At 38.5% G+C, this 24,259-nt stretch overlaps 1 protein-coding gene across 1 annotated transcript in view; it reads left to right on the forward strand.

Moving 5' to 3' along the window:
• Positions 1-24,259, forward strand: part of LOC134657458 (octopamine receptor Oamb) — a 65,950-nt gene that overhangs the window by 30,666 nt on the left and 11,025 nt on the right. The window lies entirely within an intron of this gene.

Genomic DNA, 24,259 nt, shown 5'->3' on the forward strand with positions numbered 1-24,259 from the left:
TTTCACAAAGATATACTATTTAACACAGATGATTTTCGTAAAAACTGTTTCCTGAGACTTGATTTGTTGTAATTATTCAATATTTACAAATTAAAATGTATTTTAAATATGTGAAAAAAATTTTGCGTGGCAGCTGTCAACGTCAACGAGATAATATTGTATAACACCTAGCTTTTAAATCATAAATCTAACTATTAGTTCTAGGTAGTACCTAACTAATTAGTTTAAGACATAAATTGCATGTATGTAAATATAGGTATCAAGTAGATGTAAGTAAACATTGCATGCCCATGTCGGGTAACTGTTGGGACAATGTTCTTATTATATGAATGTCATCTTCTGTACACAGTTTGTCAATAAAGTGTTTCTATTCTATTATATTCTATTCTATTCTATTCTATTCTAATAAACGCAATATTTCACCGACAAAATCGCAATTTCCTTGTTTTTTCATACATCGAAACGGCTTCTAACGTTACATGGTGACGTCAGTAAAGTGCGGGTACCGTCATTTGTGACTTTTGTATTGCTTTAAGACAATGGGTCTCATACAGACATTTGATCCTCAAAACAAACCTGATCGACTGATACCATTCATAAAAACCGGCCAAGTGCGAATCGGACTCGCGCACGGAGGGTTCCGCACCATCAACAAAAAATAGAGCAAAACAAGCAAAAAAACAAGCAAAAAACGGTCACCCATCCAAGTACTGACCCCGCCCGACGTTGCTTAACTTCGGTCAAAAATCACGTTTGTTGTATGGGAGCCCCACTTAAATCTTTATTTTATTCTGTTTTTAGTATTTGTTGTTATAGCGGCAACAGAAATACATCATCTGTGAAAATTTCAACTGTCTAGCTATCACGGTTCGTGAGATACAGCCTGGTGACAGACGGACGGACGGACGGACAGCGGAGTCTTAGTAATAGGGTCCCGTTTTTACCCTTTGGGTACGGAACCCTAAAAATTGACAAATAACCTATTGTGTAGTGTATGTATATGAATTTTCAGCTTAATGGAATAATGGGAAATAGGTCTAATTTAGCTTGCAAGGTTTGACCCGAACATAACCTACAAAAAAGTTAAATAAAAGCTTGTAAAAAAAATCAAGTTGAGATTTCAAAATTTCTTATAGGCAAGGATTATTCCACGTCTGTTCACTCAAATAAACTGGAATGCCTGATTTACATCGGATGTTGAAAGTGTAATAAAAAGTTTAGACAAATACCTACTGGTAGTCCTAGCACATGATTGGCGCGACAGTATGTCGCCGCGAGATAGACTACCCGTCTTTTTCTAACTGTACCTATTAATAAAACAACGGGTTGCACTCCGGGAGTGCCTGCAGAAGTGAAAACTCAATGACTAGTGCAAAATGTTTGCAGCACTATGTATAATTGAGGTTAACGCCATCTAGCGTTATTTCGTCGCATTACTTGAAACCCCTAAGCACATCACTGTTAGTACTCGAGTTATATTAATACCAGTTAGAGGGAAACTCACTAGATGGCATTTAAATCAATAAAGAAAAACTCAATGACATTACAATGCATTGTAACAGTTTTTCGATCAGGTCACGTGACACCTGTTACGAGTTTAACATTTTTTCCCCACCTCAAAAAGTCCACAGCGCCGCTAAAGAAGTGTTCACTTCAAAAAGGGACGGGTAGTCTATCAATAATGCATCATAGCGTAAGAAATGCTAAAATAAGCACAAACCAAACGTAACTACTATAAAAAAGTCCCATCTCACTCGAAACCCAATCCACTTACCACCTTGTCGACCCAAACTCCGTATTAAACTAGTAATTTCATTATGGAACCCTCGTCTCGCTGTAATCAACTAATTATTTTAGGGGCCCGTAAAAATAGCACCCTGCGTGCCGGAAATTGTTGGAGGTTGTTAAAAATATACGCAGTTTTGATGTAATGTGAGATTAGACGCGGGATTTGAGAATGATGTGGATATAACACTTTATCTACACACATGTCATTAGTGTTCTATAATGCGTTCAGAAACCGTAGAAAATGACAAGCTTTATTACAACCAATTTTACTATGAGAACTTTCTTATCTGTGGTAGTAGGAAAATTTGTATTTTAATGTACATAACGTTATAGATTTTTGTAAGGTTATGAGTTTAAATTTGGAACAGCAGTCAAAACTCAAGTGGGGTCTCTATTCTAGTATCCATAGATATTAAAACAGTTATCGATACGAAACTTCAAATTAGTATGTTTTTTAAATATAAACCGCACGATATTTGATCTCGAGTGATATGAGAATAGGGACTTCATTCTTTTGTCTAGGAATTTAAAAAAAACTACGGGTGTGTGACATGCGTGAAAAAAGTTTTCATTCACCGCCATTTGACGTACAGTTTATCTTTTAGGTTTTAAGTATGTGTTTAGATAAAGTAGTGTATGTAACTGTACATAATTAGGCATTAAAACACTCGTGTAATCCTTTTAAGAAACTCACTAACGTTCGTTTCTTAAACCCATACTCGTAGTTTAATGCCTCTCATTATGTAGCAGTCACATAAACTACTATTAAACTCTCGCGTTTTGTAAACATATTTAATTTCACAAACGTTTGTGAAATTAAAAATGAATGATGTGGATGTTTGATAGCAAGAGTATTTGTATTTAGTAATAAAGGAAAAAGTGGAAAACCCACAGTCTTGAGCGAGGACTCGAACTCTCGAAATTAAATAGAGATGCTTTTTTGTCAAATTTGCGAAGTTACAGTTTTGATCAAACATATTTTTGGGATATAATATTAGCCAATAAAAAAAAAACGTTTGCTAAATAAGTTTTCGTCTTATTAAAATTTGACAAAGTAAAATGATGCCAAATGATAAATTGACTAAACAAGTTAAATGCAAAGTGTAAATTTGGTATAGATTCATTTGGGAAATGAAACTATTGCGATAAGTTTGTTGGGAAGTGAAATTTGGCGAAATGTATTTGGGCCAAGCGGAAGTACCACCGTACTTGTATAAATGTCATCATCATCATATCAGCCTTTTATCGCGCACTGCTGAGCATAGGCCTCTCTTCGATAACGCCACTTATCCCGTGTATAAATGTACAGTGACGCATCTAAAATTATCTCTATCATCGGTTCCTTTCTACTTGACACTTGTCCGTGATTGCCGCGCCGCGGTCACGCCATTATTTCGATTCACTTCACATACGTGCCTTGTTGTAATGTTGGCCTGGTTCAGCCAAAATCGTTGGAATGTGGTAAAACTCAATGGGGTTGGCGACCTACAAAGTTTTGTATAGATGGCGCCCGCGCAGGTTTAACCTGTCTCTAGATTTCTTATTAGATTTGGCTTAGAGGGCCATTTTTTTACAAGCTTTTATTTAGTTTTACCTGTCCCGTTGTCTGTCTGTACCTAATCAAATCTTGCAAGTTAAATTTGATCTACTTCCCGGTTTGTGATTGAGCTGAAATTTTGCATACACATGTAATTCGGGTGACATTGCAATATTATGGTACCATCGAGCTGATATGATGATGGAGACAGGAGGTGGCCATAGGAACTCTGTGATGAAACGACGCAACCTAATTGTGTTAGGGGTTTTTATAATTTTCTTGATGAGTATTAGTTGTCTGTCGTAAGAAAAGTACAGTCAGCGATAAAAGCTTGTACCAAAAATGAAATTTTTGCCAAAAACTTTTTTTACACTATTCGTAGAATTGACAAGTATTACTATGTTGGCGCCATGTGTAAAATACTTCGACGGTTCAACATTTGGTATCTAATTATGGAGTAAGTTATGACAGCTAAACGAGATAGCGCTGTACGGATTGCTTTTTATTGCAATAAATAACTCTTTGCCGTAACAAAATGTAAAACCTAAATACCACTGTAAGTACTTAGGAAATTAGAATATTGATGAAAGTGATGTCAAATCAAGATCAAATGTAATGTCCAAATACCGCTACATCACTACATAGTATAAAACAAAGTCGCTTCCCGCTGTCTGTCTGTCCCTATGTATGCTTAGATCTTTAAGACTACGCAACGGATTTCGATGCGATGCGATGATTTAATAGATAGTGATTCAACAGGAAGGTTTATGTATAATTTGTTAACCCGTGCGAAGCCGGGGCGGGTCGCTAGTGACCGATACAATAGAAAGAGCTTAAAGCTCTGTCCCTATTGTATCGCGTTGGTTACAGCCAAAGCTCGTCATTAGCAGGTATTGACGGAGTCCACAAAGCTGGGCGCATTGGTGAAAGCTCATTCTAGTCAGGTGCGGACGTTAGGCAAAGATTAAATCACAGCGTGGTCACATTTTACAAAAACGCTTACCGCTATAGTCCAAAAAAGCGGCCAAGTGCGAGTCGGACTCGCCCATGAAGGGTTCCGTATTTAAGCGATTTATGACGTATAAAAAAAACTACTTACTAGATCTCGTTCAAACCAATTTTTGGTGGAAGTTTACATGGTAATGTACACCATATATTTTTTTTAGTTTTATGATTTTCTTATTTTAGAAGTTACAGGGGTCCCCCACATACATTTTACCACTTTGGAAGTGTCTCTCGCGCAAACTATTCAGTTTAGAAAAAAATGATATTAGAAACCTCAATATCATTTTTGAAGACATCCATAGATATGCCACACGTATGGGTTTGATGAAAAAAAAATTTTTGAGTTTCAGTTCGAAGTATGGGGAACCCCAAAAATTTATTGTTTTTTTTTTCTATTTTTGTGTGAAAATCTTAATGCGGTTCACAGAATACATCTACTTACCAAGTTTCAACAGTATAGTTCTTATAGTTTCGGAGAAAAGTGGCTGTGACATACGGACGGACAGACGTCGGACAGACGGACAGACGGACAGACGGACAGACAGACAGACAGACAGACAGACAGACAGACATGACGAATCTATAAGGGTTCCGTTTTTTGCCATTTGGCTACGGAACCCTAAAAACCGCCCTTTTTATAACTCGATTACCAATCGAAATGGTATCCAATTTTAATAAAGGAAAATATAATATAATTGACTGTGACAGCGTAATAAAGTAGGTACATATGTATTGAATAGGTTTCTATTTTACAACTAAAGAAAAATATCGCAAAAGATAAAATCATAGGTTATAATTACACAATATTTGGTAAATTATGCATTTACTTTTAAACAAAACTTTGACTAAAATTATTCGAACATGCCGACGTCAAATTCAGAGAGACAAATTTTATGTAATTTTATTCCATAACGGTTATACGAGTAAATTAAATATGACTTTGATGGAGTGTTAAGGTGTCCTGCCGTCCTTTTACATAATTAATGTTGATGTTTAGTTATTAACATTTTATGGTTATATAAAATGATGAATCATTTAATAGTCCTCCACAGAATATTAACATAAATATTATAGGAAGTGTTTAGGGGAAAATAAGCCCATTTTACGATATAAAGATTACTAAAATGGTTTATACTCCTAGTTTAGATATTATTATTTAATTGCCACAAGAATAATGTAACGAAAATGGAACAGTTAATTTTTTAATTTTTTTTATTTCATGGCATGGATTATAAAAATTGATGTACTTGATGTCATTATCAGTTTTTTTCAATACTGTGATTCCTCAAATAATTTAACTAGAGGTTTATAACCTCACGTATTCATACATAACTACATAAATTTATATTCATAATTAAAATATATTTATAGTAGTACGAGTAGTAGTAAACTCTTTATTGTACAACAAGACATATTAAAACTAACAAAAAAATTGTAAGAAAATAGTAGATTTATAAAGTGCTCAAGCTGTTATAAGCTTTACTGAGCAAAGCTTAGTCCTCAACTAATCATCAACATGATCTAACATACCTAGTCTATATTGGACGTAATTTAGGAAAAAGGTTCTAACACAAAAAATTAAAATAATACTTGAGCATTCTGTCAAAAAGAAGTCACTTAATATCTAAATGATATTTTGTTGAGGGTGGATCGTTTTAGCTAAACTACGTCCTAATATTTAAGCTAATAAAACAGTTTAATTCACGTTCCTAATACTCCGGAACATGTTCCGCGATCGACTAAAAAGCTAAACACTAAAAAGCTAAACTTTACATATTTATTATTAGTAACCAACATGTAGATTAAGTTCAATACTAACAATATGTGGACCTAATGTTGTCTGTAAAAATAAATAAATTAATTAATTCATAAACCGTTTTATTAGTATGACTCACGACTGTTTAAATTCGATTACGTCCTATTAATCTGCGGTTATTTATCAAGTATCGTCGCTGTTATAAGCTATGCTGGGCAGGGTTCAGTCATGAACCTACTGACGTGTGCAAAAAGGTCCCTACATAATGCCTTTACCTATTTGCCCACTCTGAGGGTCCCTCTTAAGCGTACACTGGCTACATGATATATGTAGTACCTATGTAACTTTACTTGTGAGTGGCATTAACGTGAGACACTTCATTCTGTTTTTGTCCGTTTTTTTTCTGATTTAATTTCTTATTTTTTAATTACTTATATAAGAATTCAAGTCTTGGAGACCGTTTATATCTCTAAGAATAATTTGATGATCGTTTTGTTCTATTATCTTAATATTATCTCTGACACTTAGAGACATATTCATCTGTAAAGAATTTTAGTGTTTTTCTGGTGTTTGTATAATTATATTTTTTTATTACAGCTTTTTTTGTGGAATTAGGGACTGAATACATCTCTAGTAAAGAGAACGCACATTCCAAAAATTATAATTATGGATCAGTCCGGACATTTAAAAATTCTAGCAAAATTTCCCTACTATAAAATGGTTGCCAATTGACTATGCAAATGAAATTCAGTTTAAAATCTGGCTAGCTTGAAACAATGTACCTAAATTACCTGCTTTTTCGACCTTAAATCCTACCCTAATAAATAACATCGTTTAACTATGAATATGTATCGAAATTTGCATTGAAATTCGACCTTACTAAGGCAGTCTTGTGATGTCGTCAAAGATCTTATTTTAATTGAATTGGTAAGACTTAAGTATATTATAATACCTACATGAGTTTGGAAAAAAAAAATCACCTTCGTCATACGAGATTCAAACAGAACTATTGTCACGATAAGCGTGACCATTTGCCTTTGCTGCGGCCGTATTATGGTTGCGCTCCCGAACGCCGCTGTAGCAACGTTGCTACAGAAAAAATCATTCGGATGTGAACTGGTGATGGTAAGGCCTGAGTGGACGTTCGAAGCGGAGCGTTCGGCGGGGCGTGCAGCGTGGCGTCGGGCTCACAAGTGATTTGAGCAGCGTGCACTAAGGCCGCAACTATACGCTTGCATTTGTTTAACATGCACGCCGCACGCCCCGCCCCGCTGCACGCCCAACTCGAGCGTCCACTAAGGCCTTACACTTACTGTCAATCTCCTTGATAATGAGTGACGGTTTAAACGTTTTGATCGTGGCAGTAATGCGGCAACGACATCAACGCAATTTTTCAAGGAAATTTATTGTTACTTTGCCAGCATGCTGTAACAATAAGGCTGCGTTAATACCAGCAGAGATGTGCGAGGATGTGTAACGAGGGGTGTGTTTGTTATGAACCTATAGAATCACTTCATTTACCTATCCTCGCTCAGCGCAGCGCTAGCAAGTCCTATTGGTTCTTTAACGAACGCATCTCTCGCTACGCGCCCTATCTCTGGTGGAAGTGCAGCTTAACGTTGTAACAGTAATTTTATATTTTAAAATTTAAATCAGGCATCAAGGCCATATTACATATACCTTAAAGCGCGCAATGCTGCTGCAATTGCCATCCGAACGCCTCCTTAACTGTGGCTATATGTCTTTAAACGTTTCAAATAGATCTCGCTCTATTGTCCTATGATTTACATTTTGCGCTGCTGTTTATTGGGGTTTATGGATAAAATAGGGTAAACAGTTAAATATTGTTTCTGAATTTCAAATTAAGGCTTGTTATTCATGATAAACATTTTATGGACCAAGTTTGTTCAATCTTGCTGCCGCGCGTAAGAAAATATACTTGACTTATTGGTTACATAAGTACTTAGTTATGTATTCTGTATTTAATAGAACTTCATTTTGACGCTTGGAGCGACTTTAGACATCCAAATCTTATTACTATTAGTACGCTGATATTGGGGATCTTTTACATCTCCAAATTTAATGGACCTATTAATATTAAACATAGAGACTAAATATCTGTTATATTGTAGGTATTATTTATTTGAAACACATAACATTTATGATTTTTTTTAATCACATGGACAGGGTAACGTAGTTTTATTCGAATAAATTTAGGCCTCATTTATTAACCTATTCACTGCCAGCGAACCGTACTCGTCTGTGTTTATCTTGTTTGAATTTGTATTATCTGTTTTTTTTTACATTTTATTATTTCTATTTTCTGTGTGTATTATGGCAAACAAATAGACGGATTATGTATCTATCAAAATACCTACATTCAGCTCTCTTTACATTGAGTATCTAATAAATATCTCTAAACATCCAAATTTATACATTGTAACACAATAGGATAGTACTTTATCATAGTTATATAGGTATGTATCAAATAAACCAGACATAATTCCACATACAAGTCGGCAAATAACAATCAAATCCCGTACTAATATATCATGTTCTATGAATTGCATAATACCTATAGGTAATACAACTTACAGGCCAATTCGAGTTTTAGTTATTCGATCTGTTTCCGATATGATACTGATCTTTCAGTGTCATAAGTGACATTTCTTCACAAAAACGTCACTTTTGACACTGACAGATGTCACAAACCTGGCCAATGAGTTTTTCGGAACTTTTGTATGGAAAACATCGTGAGGAAACCTACATACACCTGCGAAGAATTTCAAAGATATAATATACGTATGGCGTTATTCATAAACGGCTGCTAACTTAATCAGTTGATCACATCGTTCATCTTTAATTTGTAATACGTATAATGACTTTGCCATCGCACGGCTGCATAATGACAAAAGGATCATCGTCACCTATTAAAAATAATTCTGATTGAACATAACCCTAGCGTTAATTGCAGTTTGAGCATTACACATATTTACGAGTACGGTACGAGTAAAACATCATGTGCGATTGCCAAGTCATTATATGTATTACAAATTAAAGATATCTTATTGATACGTTTTTAACACCCCCCTGGCACTGATTAAAATAACCGACTTGGTTTCACATTACATCTCAAAACTTTTTTTGTAGTAAAAGCGTTGCGAGACTTGCACATATGTTTTTGATGGGATCTCATCTCTTTTTGTAGGCAGTCCTTCTTTTCGGGTACTCATACCCATATTATGTATACACATATAATAACTAAACATATCTTCATTCATACTCACATCGTACATCGTAGTGTACCTTTACTTTACCTACTATTTGTAGGAACTGCAACAGTAACTTTGTAATATCACATATTTATATGGGATTACAAACTTACCTATGCAGTTCTTAGATCTTTAAAACGTGACTGATATTGCAATATTTTTAGGTTTTCCCTTTACGTGGCCATTAAACCCTAACTCTGTACCAAATTTCAGCTCTCTGAATTTATGGGAAGTACTAGTTCTATTCTGATGATCATGAGTGAGTGAGTGAGTGTCATAAATGCGAAACTTTGCTTTCGCTTAACTTCGGAACTAAATGACCTACAGACTTGAAATTTTGGATTTTAAGTGTGTGATTATAGCTTACTGGATGACGAAAATTTCTGCGTTCTGGTCTTATCCAGAGGTTCTCAAATAGGGGCCTGAAAATGCGGCGAAATGGTTCCAGTAAAGGATGGCACGGCAGTGTTTGCTTCGCGCTCGACTTGGCGGGGGCACTGCCGTGCCATCATTGTCATCAAAAACAAATTAAAGTCTCTTAACCTACTAGTTGTTCCATTGTTGACTCTCAGCCTACACCACAAGCGTCATAATGACGTCAATGCTCTAGTTCTAGACGTTCTAGTGCTTAATAATACCACAGTTATGTCTGGTTGTCTACTCATCTACTAGATGATTAATGGATTGTTATATAACTACACTTATGAAATGCCTTCATTACATACATCGTATAAAACAAAGTCGCTTCCCGCTGTCTGTCTGCTATGTATGCTTAGATCTTTATAACTACGCAACGGATTTAGATGCGGTTTTTTTAATAGATAGAGTGATTCAAGAGGAAGGTTTATGTATAATTTGTCACCCGTACGAAGCCGGGGCGGGTCGCTAGTGTTTTATAATAGTGCTTCGCCGCCCGCGCTCCTGTGATTACGGACATAATAATATTATATCTTAAAATTTTGTAACAATTTATGCACAAAAGCTAAATTAATGAAAATTTCTGCTAAAAATGCGCAATTTTATCGTCCGTATAAGCGTCCACTCAGGCCTTAGTGTAAGGCCTGAGTGGACGCTCGAAGCGGAGCGTTCGGCGGGGCGTGCAGCGTGGCGTCGGGCTCACAAGTAATTCGTACGCTTGCATTTGTTTAACATGCACGCCGCACGCCCCGCCCCGCTGCACGCCCAACTCGTGCGTCCACTCAGGACTTACTCTTACACTTACATACAACACATTAAAGTTTAAAACAATTATCCGTGGTCCCGAGCACGTACAAGCACATCCATCTCGCTCACGCTTACGCTCAGTGAAAGTGAGAGACGGGCTTTAAAAAAATTCATATGAAATGTTTAACAGAACCAGCCTTTCAAACTCACGAAGCTAATTTTATTAACTGTACTGACATTATTTACTTTGTAGTAACTGGGAGTATTGTAATATTTGTAACAAGATTACGCTACAAATTGGCGAAGTTTCTGGCGAGATTTAATTTAGTTTGAGATGTCGAGGTTGAAGACGAACTGTTACTATGTAAGTAAGTAAGTATACTTACGAATAGGATGAGTAAATACATACGGTGGGAGCCACACTAAACACCTTACAGTTAGACCAAGATAAGTCTGCAACGATTTTGATAGCACACGTAACAAGCAAGCAAGGGCATGCAAGTGTTATTTCAAACGTCAAACTTCTATGAAATTATTTATTTATTTGAACAGAATGTTTACATGATCTTACAGACAGATCCAATGCGCCATTATGACGTAGGTAGTTTTATATTTAATAACACTTGCACTAAGCAAGGCTCGGAACCGGTTTTTTTCAAAACCCCAAAATAGCCCAATATTTTTAATTATTTAATGCTCTTTACGTAGGACTGAATCATGTATCTAGATAACAACTTCGTATTATTAGAATGTCCCATTAAAATTTAAATAATAAAACAAAGAACGAAAAAGAACGTAACAATACTGGTATTTTAGTATGAAGAGATAGTGCGCACGTGAAGCGAGTGGATGTCCAGCTGAATCAAACCATGAGGTGTATTTCTGGAACTATCAAGAGCACCCCCGTACAATGGCTCCCGATGCTCAGTGATATTGCTCCTCCTCATCTAAGAAGGCAACAAGCGCTTATCCGTGAAGCGAGGAAGATCTTGGCCTGCCCAGACTTGCCTGCGCACGCTGATTTCCAAAACCCTCCCCCAAACCGTTTAAAATCTCGGCACCCTTCATACGATACTGCACGAACTCTGATCAACTGTCAATTCAACACATCTACAATGTGGGAAAAGGAGTGGAGAGACAAGCCTCCCGAAAGCCTGGGCGCTATTATCAACCCTACAGTGAAACCACCTGGCTTTCTAATGCCTAGAAAATAATGGTGTCAGCTGAATAGACTAAGAACCGGTTGTGGACGCTCACGAGCGTTCCTGCACAAATGCGGCTGGGTGGAGTCTCCGAGGTGTGAGTGCGGTGCTGTGCGGTGTTCACCCTTGACGCGACGTTATCCAATGGATGCAGGGTTTAACCATAAGCCTATAAACGACTGACAATATGCCATACGATTAAATAAAAAAAGTATGAAGAAAAAACCGGTTTCGAGCCTTGGCACTAAGCGTGTGCTATCAAAATTATTGCAGACTTATCTTGGTCTAACTCTACTAATTGTTTAAATTTAAGACCATGTTAGTTTAAAAACTCCAAAAATAGTTCAAATACAGACTATCTCCAGTGGTCCTCTCACCCCACTCACTCCCAACTTCGCCCTCGCCGAGTGCATTTAGCGGACTATTGGAACTCTATTTTTAGGAATGTTTGCGTGCGGATGTGTACGGATACGGACTGAATAGAAATTCTCAAATGGGAAATTGTTTACGAGTTATCTGTCGTGGCATCACCGAATATGCCCTACGGACAGCTAGCGCTGATTTCATAGTTTCATTCATTATTATATCTACCTACTAATTTTGGTCCACTTCATGATATATACACTTAAAAATGTCGAAACACGTACATACAACTAAAGCAAAAAACAGTGCAATTAAATAATTGCACTGTTTTTTGCTTTAGTTGTATGTACGTGTTTCGACATTTTTGTTATCGTCACGAATATCTACATGTATTTTATTTTTTGTCATCTTTTGCATCCAGTTTTACCAAACTGCGAGACGGGTACGTATATGCGTCATGAGTTATACGAGTTATACGAGGGTTCAAATCCCGGGAAGGGATATTTGTGTAAGTATTTATCGGAAATGTTTTCCTGAGTTACGGATATTTTCTATAATACAAGCCTTATTAGTTGCTGTATGACTGGGTCAATGTAAAATTGACCCGTTATGTTTATTATTTAATATCCAAATTACACATTCTTTATTTTTTTAACGCTTATAATTTATTAAAATATTACATAATTTATCAAAAGCTACCTAAGTACTTATGTCCAAATGAAATATTGAAGCAAGGTGAAAGTTTTTAAACTGGTAATCAAAAGGTTTTAATTACCAGTCCTAATCCACATAGATACCACAAACATAACCATCACTTTTAGAACTATAGGGACTGCGTCCTACACTCGCCCAAGCTTAGATGATATTAAATAAATAATTAAATAAATTAAATTTTAGCTTTTCCCGTTATACGAAATGTGCATGTAAAATACTTCTATTTTGCATAATCATTTATTTACAAAACAAGATATATACAGTGTATTACTAAAAGAAATTAAAAACTAGCTTAAATCTAAAATAGGCCCTTGAGGCATTGTACCAAGGATGCTGGCGACATTTCCTCGCTGTATCGCAATGCTGATACGTTGTGCGAGGTAGCCGCCAGCTCTTCGGTCACCAGTTACGTCAACCAGACGCTTCGCGATTTCTGCGAACAACTTATTTTATCAATAAAAGTACTTTCTAAGAAGGACGGGGGTATACGGCCCATTGCTATTGGTAGCACTTTTAGACGGTTGGCGGCTAAACTTGGGTGTCGTGCTGTGCGCGAGGAGATGGCTTCGTACCTTCAACCTTCACAGTTAGGTTTTGGCACTAAATTGGGGTGCGAGGCCGCTATTCACGCCACACGGTCTTTTTCAGTCGACCCCAACAACGCGGATTGTGTTATAATAAAAATCGACCTGAAAAATGCCTTTAATTCCATCGAACGCGATATACTTCTAGCTGAAGTCAGAGATAAGGTGCCTTCCCTTTATCCGTTTCTCTTCCAGGTATACTCGCTTCCATCTTTCCTCTTTTACAGCGGTTCCCAGATTTTGTCTCAAGTCGGCGCGCAGCAGGGTGATCCGCTTGGTCCTCTGGTATTCAGTCTCGGGATACAAAAGGCGATTTCCGAAATTCAGTCCCCGTTAAACATCTGGTATCTGGATGATGGCACCATAGGAGGTAAACCAGATGAGGTGGAACGGGATCTGCTCACGCTTCTTCCTCGCCTTCGAGAATTGGGGCTAGAGGTTAACTCTACCAAGTGCGAGTTCTTCCCCTGTAGCACCGGGGCCCGTTCTTCCTTTCCCTCCTTTTATGATATCCTTCCCGGTCTTAAGGAGGTGTCCGGTCAAAATTTTAACCTTTTGGGCTCCCCTATTTTTGCAGAAGCGATCCCGGAGGCCTTTGAGGTTAGGAGACAGCTTCTCTTGTTGGCAAGGGAGAGATTAGAGAAACTGTCAGCGCATGTTGCTCTCGTGCTGTTGCGGGTCTGCTTTGCTGTTCCCAAGCTCATGTACTTTTTGCGCACAGTACCAACTTGGCTTCACCCTGTTCAAATGGACTCCTTTGACTGTGCTTTGAGGGAGTCTGTTGAGTCCTTGCTTAATGTGGCTCTAAATCCAGAACAATGGGACCTGGCGTCCTTGCCCATTCGGAGTGGTGGTCTGGGGGTGCGGCGCGTGCGGGATGTGAGTCTACCGGCATTCTTGGCATCGGCGAGTGGGGTCGTGGATCTTGTTACTCGAATTTTATCTCCTAATGGTAACAGGGTATCCATACCTTACGCTGCTGATGCTTTGGCGGCTTGGATGGCTCTCAATCCGAACGCGCCCCGACCCGAGAAGCCGGATGTACAACGGCTATGGGACGATGTTGGAGTCAAGAGGATTGTCGAGGGGCTGGTAGAGAACGCAGTGGGGGCGGATAGGGCGAGGCTGCTGGCGGGGTCCGCATCAGAATCGGGGGCGTGGTTGCATGCGCTTCCATCTCCGCATTTGGGCACCCTCCTTGACAACGATTCGATGCGGGTGGCGGTGGCTCTTCGCCTGGGCTGCGATGTGTGTGTTCCTCACTTATGCATCTGCGGTACTATGGTGGAGAGCAACGGCCACCACGCTTTGAGTTGTGGTCGATGTGCAGGGAGATTCCCACGCCATCACGCTCTAAACGATCTGATCCGGAGAGCGCTTGTTTCCGCGAATGTCCCATGCATGCTTGAGCCCCCAGGCCTTAGCCGGTCGGATGGTAAGAGGCCTGACGGTTTGACACTGGTGCCTTGGCAGAGAGGAAAGTGCTTGCTTTGGGACGCTACATGCGTCAGCACTTTTGCTGCATCGCACATTGGCCGCACCGTGAGGGCAGCAGGGGCAGCTGCTGAGGTGGCGGCGCTGAGAAAACGGGAGAAGTATGCGGAATTGGACGGCTATTTGTTTGTGCCTCTGGCGGTCGAAACGGCTGGCTGTTGGTGCTTAGAGGCTAGAGAGTTTTTTAAGGAGGTTGGGAACCGGTTGCGAGAAAGAGGCCTGGATCCCCGCTCCGGGTCATTCCTGGTGCAGAGGTTGTCCATCGCGATTCAGCGCGGTAATGCGGCGAGCGTTTTGGGCACCTTTGCGCCTGGGATGACGCGGGGTGGGATTTTTGACTAATTGCTAACTGCTTTGTTTTTGACTTGTGAAAAAAAAAAAAAAAAAAGTTGTATTGATTGATTGATAGAATTCGTAACTTTGTTTATTTATTGCTGTTAGGAATAAGCTTGTAAAAGTATTGTAAAATGCATTTCCTTTTTCTTGTCGGCACTGACTCTTTGTCCATCTTTGTTTTATTTCTTTGTCGGTGTCCGAATAATTATTGTTAACTTAAGTAATAAACTAATTTGTAGCCAGCGTGCATATGCAAACCGTTATCGGTCCTGTACCGCTATCCCGATGAGCCTGATGCTTACCTGCAAAGTTATGGTCATCGGAATCGCGGGGAGTCAAGATGATAGTTCTGAGTTAGACGTCAACTCGTCGAGTTGTCTCGTACCTTTATTATCACAGGTCGAGTTTGATTTTATATCGCTCCCTTACTACTACATACTAGTTAAATATTTTAATTTCTGTTAGTTTAGTTTTTGAGTAGTGTTAAATAGAGTAATTATTTTTCCGGAGTCTACACTTTTATTTACAATAATCCCAACACCTTAGTACGCATATCAAACCCCGCTGCCAAAGAACGAAGACAAATGGCATTCCCTGCTTAATAACAACACCTACTTTACTATTAAAAGCATGACATATGTATATACAATGTATACCTTATTTCAATCGATTAAGGTTTAGAATTGTATACATATTTATAGCATCAATTGTACCCGTTTTAAAACATAAAGCACCCTGAACTGACACGGCACAGATTATCCAAGGAGCCGTGTGACAATATTAATTTAATTTAATTTAATCTCGCCAACATACTGTAGCCCTGTACGAGCCAGTACTATTGGAAGTCGAATGGGCGAGATCTAGATTTTTCGTTTTTCGATGCCTCTAATAATACATTTTAGAGTTACAATGAAGAGTCTGTGCGAAAAGAGAAGAGTCGTGAAATGTATGGGATCCAATACATTCTACGACTCTTCTCTTTCCGCACAGACTCTACGCCCTAGTATTATGATAACCTATGTAGGATATATATACCGTCAGGTGACCACCAAAACTCACTAATTACTGAATAATAATTAAACAAAAATTAACCTTAGTGTTAATATGTAACTTGTGGTAGTAATTAATTAGTTATTCTTTTAGAATTTGTTGCTTATTTAGTTTTTAGTTTTTAGGTATTTATTTATTATCAATTGTATAATTTTTGACTTTGTGTTTTAATTATGTAATTTGATAAGATAAATAAATAAATAAATTAATTAATTAGTGAGTTTTGGTTGTCACCTGACGATTAAGCAGATTTTAATATGATCTTACTATCTGTACTGTTCTTTTCCCCAAATCAGCATGCCATATCAGAATACAGAGTAAGCATAGGTAGGATCTTTCATAAGGGGGTCATAAGATAATCATAGGTAGGCATAATAGGCAAACGTCTTTACTATGCCCCAAAAAATAAAATAAAAAGTAAGTAGATATCACTTCAGATTGCTTATATATACCTAAGCATAAATAATCAAAGACACTTCAATAGGACCATGTGATTTGCAATCTGACACGCGTTAACTGTGAAGAATACATTTTGGCTAAAAGCCAAGACCTTAACTTTCAATTCAAATTGCACTTTTCTTTTAAATTTAACCATGTTCTGTACGTATCTTGTAAATATTTGATTACTTAATCCAAATAAAGCCATATATTCCCGTAGTAGGAGCAACATTTGCATATCTTTCCGGAATAAACGCTCCGTTGCCACCCACTGACTGTACTGTTCCCATTAACCCTTTCCCTGCTACCTACATGCTCGGCTCTACTGATTTATAGTTAAATTGTCGCTCCCGTTTAAATGCCTACGTATTAGGCTACGATACAGTCTACAAAGGCGTTAGGTTTCAATATCTGGGACCCGTTTCTCAAAAGCTTGTTACTTGTAATACACGTTGGAAGTCCATTTCTAACAAAAGCTGTCAAAAAGTGACATCCGCTTGTATTACAAGTTACAAGGTTTTGAGAAACGGGCCCCTGAAATAGATTTGTTGATTATGATTATGCCCCTTGTACCTCACGGAGTTGATTTTAGGTAGAGGCGCGTCACTAAGAGTATAAACTGTGATTTTATAATATGCCCATTTTTTCGCGTTTATATGACATGCACAGAATGCACACATTCACAATTCACAGGTCCGGTTCGGACCTGAGAGTAGAGAGGTATGTGTGGGCGCAAAATAGGTTTGTCATGTAGCTACATATTTTTTTAAGCGACCGCGACCCTTTTTCTACTTCTCCGTCATTTCTTTTATGTTAAGTCAGCATCAATTGTAGCGGATAAAACAACGCAAGGGGGCAAAATTATCTGCCACCCTGGATCATCATCGTCCTCGCGTTGTCCCGGCATTTTTGCCACGGCTCATGGGAGCCTGGGGTCCGCTTGGCAACTAATCCCAGTAATTGGCGTGGGCACTAGTTTTTACGAAAGCGACTGCCACCTGACCTTCCAACCCAGAGGGTAAACTAGGCCCGTATTGGGATTAGTCCGGTTTCCTCACGATGTTTTCCTTCACCGAAAAGCGACTGGTAAATATCAAATGATATTTCGTACATAAATTCCGAAAAACTCATTGGTACGAGCCGGGGTTCGAACCCGCGACCTCCGGATTGCAAGTCGCATGCTCTTACCGCTAGGCCACCAGCGCTTCTCTCTGCCAGCCTGGATAACTTATCAAAATAAATATAAATCTTTACAGGGTAAGTAGCCAACGTGCAATCGTTAATGCTCCGTAGCGAACGAAACGCAACTGTCACCATCACACTGAGAGATGACTACCACACGCTACGGAGCGTTAACGTTTGTTACACGCCCACTTCACGTTCAAAAGTATATAATACGGTCTAATTTATTGTTCTAAATTGAGAGATATACAGTAGAATCCGCTTATAATGACATCGAAGGGAAGTGACAAACACGTCATACTAAGCGGATGTCATATAAAGCATAGTGGATTAATTTCTTATAATTGTTAATTTTTCCGAATTAATCTCGAATTCCTTTGTAAGAAATGAGTTTTAATAACCTGGAACCAATTATCAACTTGTCACCGAGAGTCAAAACTAAAACAACTTAAACGCCACACCCGCACTAAACGTCCTCGCAGGGAAAGATTGGGGACGGCCACGAAAACCAGCGTAGTGTCAGTATAACCGGACATAATTTCATGGAAATAGGATTTTTAGGTCATAGTAAGCGGTTTGTCACTATAAGCGAAGTCATCTTATCTGACTTTGTCACTAAGAATTTTATATGAAAACCAAACTTCGCACAGTAATTACGTCATTGTAAGCGGTTGGTCAGTATAGGCGGAGTCATAATCAGAGATCGGACAAATTTGCGACATTGCTCGCAATAATGTGGACATGACTCCAAAATTGATTAAATAATTAATCATTTAATTAATTTCTTACCTGAGGTTTAATTTTGATTCCTAATCAATAAATAAACACAAAGAGTTCTTATAATGTAAATTTATTTAAAAAAATAATCAGTATGTTCTCCAAATTTTCTGTAGGTACTTATTTTTTTATATCAAAAATATATTTAAGTGCTATTTATTGTCTAGGGAACAAAATTAAATCTCAGGTAAAAAAATAATTAAATGATTAATTATTTAATCAAATTTGGAGTCATGTCCACATTATTGCGAGCAATGACGCCAATCTGTCCGATCTCTGGTCATAATAAACGGATTCCATTGTATATCTTTTTGGTAAGGCATTTACACGAATGGTAGATATTTTTGGCTCGTAGTCTGATCCGCTACTTTACATACTTACTTACATTTAAATAATAATGCGTAACTAACCCCTACGGGGGTTTTCTTACAAAACCTCAACCATGATGACTAAATTAAATTAAATTAAATTTATTTAAGACCATCAAAGGATCAATTTCGTTAGTGACACATAACAAAATAACAAAATTGAATATTAATGTGGGTTACATAAATGCCTTTAATAAAACCATGCAATGAGCTTTTAAGTATACCTAGTTTATTGGCGCCCACACTACTTTTTAGGGTTCCGTAGCCAAATGGCAAAAAACGGAACCCTTATAGATTCGTCATGTCTGTCTGTCTGTCTGTCTGTCCGTCTGTCCGTCTGTCCGTCTGTCTGTCCGTCCGTATGTCACAGCCACTTTTCTCCGAAACTATAAGAACTATACTGTTGAAACTTGGTAAGTAGATGTATTCTGTGAACCGCATTAAGATTTTCACACAAAAATAGAAAAAAAACAATAAATTTTTGGGGTTCCCCATACTTCGAACTGAAACTCAAAAATTTTTTTTTCATCAAACCCATACGTGTGGGGTATCTATGGATAGGTCTTCAAAAATGATATTGAGGTTTCTAATATCATTTTTTTCTAAACTGAATAGTTTGCGCGAGAGACACTTCCAAAGTGGTAAAATGTGTGTCCCCCCCCCTGTAACTTCTAAAATAAGAGAATGATAAAACTAAAAAAAATATATGATGTAGATGATCATGTAAACTTCCACCGAAAATTGGTTTGAGCGAGATCTAGTAAGTAGTTTTTTTTTATACGTCATAAATCGCCTAAATACGGAACCCTTCATGGGCGAGTCCGACTCGCACTTGGCCGCTTTTTAAGGTCACAATTTGCTGCTACTTTCCATATAAAGTGGGTAGATACTTGAAACTACGGTTTTAGTGAAAGAGTGGGTAAGCCACTCAAATTACCAACACGTGGCGTGGGTGTGTTTACGTCATCGTTATATACTTTAGTGGTTGTATAAATTGTGCTAATTGTACTTGATTTATTATACAACTAGAGGGGCGGAGAGAGGGGTCTTATAGGTAACCAATTTCAATATTTTAGAAGGGAGCGCCTAAATACAACGTTGTGTTTAGCACAACGTCCCAATCATTATTTTTAGTCCTTTACGAGTACCACTTGAAAGTCAATTGAGGCTGTGGATAGTAGAGGATCAATAGAGACAGTAGGCTTGGGGACTAAAGTCTACTGAGAGTTAGTTAGGAGTTATTCCGATTGCCAATTACTATAAAAGTAATTGGCAATCTGAACTTCGTAAGCGCGATGTAGAACGTGCTAATGCCATCTGTGAGGCGATTGTGGTATGACGTTGATATTTGTTAGTGACAGAGAAGACGCCACAGACCTTAACCTTCACAGAAATATAGCAAATAATTAATTACTGATAACAATAAAGTTAATATGGGAATTCTATGCAAATAGGTGGATCTTTATCAAACGCTTGTAGAAAAGAATAGTGACTCACCAAGTATTTGCAGCGTAAGTAGTTAACTTGATTTATGGATTTAGCCTATCTATAAATCAAGTTAACTACACTGCAATGAATGGTACAATACAGCGCCTTATCGTATTTGATTTTGAATTGTATTAATTGGTAATAGGTACTTAGATATAAATATAAAAATAATAGATCATTTCTAAATATATTATCTTCCTAAAATTGTTTAAGTTTAACCTTATTCACAAAGCAAGCGAAACGCGATCCTAACCTAATAATACCTACCGTAGGTATACACAAATTTCGCATCTCCTCAGAATCAGAATCAGAAGATTTATTGATAAAAGCAATATCATTTACATGTCAGAAATGGGGTTATAAATATTTACAAGATATGTCACAACAAGTATACATTCATACAAATTTATAGGTACAGGAAATAATACAAGTAGGTACAATATCAAAAAAAATGTTCGGTACATTAGTTTGCGATTTGTTTTTGTAGTAGTGGGTCAATGAATATTATGGAAATATTCGTCAATAGTGTAATAAGCCATCTGTAGTAAGACCTCATGATATTAATATGTATCTGAAATCTTCGAGAATGTGACATCTCTATAGTGTAAATTTAAAAGTGGAAAAATTACTGTCTTGGGTGAGACTTGAACTCACGGCCTCTGGATCGATACTCCAGCGCTCTGCCATTTGAGCCACCAAGACCTCATCCATAGCCAGCAAATCTTTCCACCATATTATGGGTCAAGGGGACCGTAGCGACATCTACCGTAAGAGTGTTACACTTCTTAAACGGCTACCGGCTTCTGCTTGTTAAAAATTAAAATTAGTATGGGTAGCACATCGTAACTGGTGAATTTCCAATATGACTTGGAACTCCGGTAGCCGTTTAAGAAGTGTAACACTCTTACGGTAGATGTCGCTACGGTCCCCTTGACCCATAATATGGTGGAAAGATTTGCTGGCTATGGATGAGGTCTTGGTGGCTCAGATGGCAGAGCGCTGGAGTATCGATCCAGAGGCCGTGAGTTCAAGTCTCACCCAAGACAGTAATTTTTCCACTTTTAAATTTATTCTAAGCTTAATAGCATCGTTCGCAGACATTTCTGCTTGTTATTAATTAAAATCTCTATAGGCATACATAATTTTTTTATGAACAACAAATAGGTACGGCTGTAGCCCAAAATCTAACAACAAACTAGGCAACAGTCGATCGTTTAGTATCAGAAATTAAAATTCGACGTACCGTAAAATGGGGTGAGTAGGGATAAAACTGACATTCAAACCTCGATAACATTTTATTTTTACACGACTGCCCCAAAAAAAGAGTGTATTGTTTTCAGGGTTCATGTTTGTATGTGGGTATGTAAGTTTCTTTGTTACACCGTAACAGCTAAGTGCCTGAACCGATTTAGGTGTTTGAGATATCATTGGAATCCTTACGTCATCCCGAGTAACATAGGCTATGTGACGTCATCACAAAACCAATATGGCGGATTATGCACTGCAAATTGTGCAACCGAAACAAAGATAAAACTTATAAACCTATCGAGTTGGGTATTAAAATAAAGGATTTTGAAAGACGATTCTAAAACTGTACACAAAATATGGTTTAAACTATTCATTTGGTAGAACAAGATTTTACAAAATATAAGTATAACGCAGTGATAAATGAATTGTCTAAATCTATTGAATGGGATATTAAAAGAAAGGATTTTTTAAGGCGATCATACGGATATATATAAGTTATATATTTAATTGTATCGTTGGAGAGAAAATACGAAATGTTCTACATCGCGCTAATGACATTTCTCTTTGCAGCTATATACGACAACGTCATACGTGGCGCTTACGTTATTTTCAATTGCGAAAGTGTCAAATACGAAAGGAACGCTTTGAACGATTGACTAGATACATACTCTGAATAAACATATTGTGTTGTTTATTATAAGATTTAACTTGAGACTTTGAATAGAATGTAACAGTTTTCTATGGAAAATGGCTCTTTTGAAAAAAACATAGGGCACGTAAAGCTTTCGATACACGTATGAATGAATCGCCGCGTTCTCGCAAAAATAGGCTAGACAGCGTGAGAGAAAGCATGTCTAAACATTATTCTCAACTGTCTAACGAACCAAAGCAGAGTATTTCCAAAAAATCTGCCCAAAATAGGTAGTAAGGCGTGAAACAGACAACCAAAAAGAAGCATGTTTAGCTACAAATCGCTCACAAATGTCACAAAGACGACAAGAGGAATCCTTGTCTGCGCGTTCTACAAGGCTGACTCAGATGAGCCTACACGCTTCATTAATGCGTGAGCATGAGTCTCCCAAATCTCGTGATAAGCGTTTGGCACAGAAGCGAGAGTATGCTTCAATGATGAGGGAGATAGAGTCTCCTGCTCCACGCGAGGCAAGACTTACTCAGATGCGTGAACACGCATGACTTGTCCGGGAGCTATATAGAGTCTCCCACTGCACGTGACACTAGGTTGACGCAAAGTCGCGAGTACTCGGCGTCAGCACGTGCACAAGAGATACCTTAATTCTTCTCGTGAAGAAAGTCTCTCAGGTATGCGACACTAATATTACCATGACTGTAGAAGGCATGTCTTTGATGATGATTTTAATTTTGCACGACAAATTTTGCAAATCCCGGAGCACACGTGCTACTGTTGTGAAACAATATTTTACGAGAAGCAAAGACTGGTAGCTTAAGACAGATAGGCTCTTCCTGCAATTTCCCCGAGTATTTTAATAACGAAAGCCGAAGGCTGAACTCCGCATAGGGTCGACGCTCCGAAGCCTAAGGCAGGTGCGTGCTTCCTGTAAATTCCCCAAGTATCTTAATTGCGAAGGCCGAAGGCCGAGCTCCGCGTAGGGCCGAAGGCCCGGAGCGTAAGAAAGGTGCACGCTTTTGCAGTTTCCCCAAGTTTCTTAATTGTAAATACCGAAGGCGGAGCTTCGCGTAGGGCCGAAGGCCCGGAGCGTAAGAGAGATGCATGCTTTCTGCAGCTTCCCCAAGAATCTTAATTGCGAAGGCCGAAGGCCGAGCTTCGCGTAGGGCCGAAGGCCCGGAGCGTAAGAAAGGTGCACGGTTTCTTGCAGCTCGAAGTATCTTAATTACTTAGGCCGAAGGCCGAGCTTCGCGTAGGGCCGAAGGCCCGAAGCGTAAGAAAGGTGCACGCTTTCTGCAGCTTTTCCAAGTTTCTTAATTGCGAAGGCCGAAGGCCGACCTTCGCGTACGGCCGAAGGCCCAGAGCGTAAGAAAGGTGCACGCTTTCTTTAGCTTCCCCAAGATTCTTAATTGCAAAGGCCGAAGGCCGAGCTTCGTGTAGGGCCGAAGGCCCGGAACGTAAGACAGGTGCACGCTTTCTGCAGCTTTTCCAAGTTTCTTAATTGCGAAGGCCGAAGGCCGACCTTCGCGTACGGCCGAAGGCCCAGAGCGTAAGAAAGGTGCACGCTTTCTTTAGCTTCCCCAAGATTCTTAATTGCAAAGGCCGAAGGCCGAGCTTCGTGTAGGGCCGAAGGCCCGGAACGTAAGAAAGGTGCACGCTTTCTGCAGCTTCCTCATGTATCTTAATTGCGAAGGCCGAAAGCCAACTAATGGGAAATAATTATGTAGTTGCAGAGATATTAAAGCACTTTTCAATACGCCTGGTTTTTGGGTCCGACCTATTTAGATTTTTAAGCACGTTTTATGCTAGCATATCAAATATCAATATGATGAAAGCTCTTTGAAGCA

Source organism: Cydia amplana, chromosome 20 (genome assembly GCF_948474715.1).
Source record: "Cydia amplana chromosome 20, ilCydAmpl1.1, whole genome shotgun sequence".
NCBI lineage: Eukaryota > Metazoa > Arthropoda > Insecta > Lepidoptera > Tortricidae > Cydia > Cydia amplana.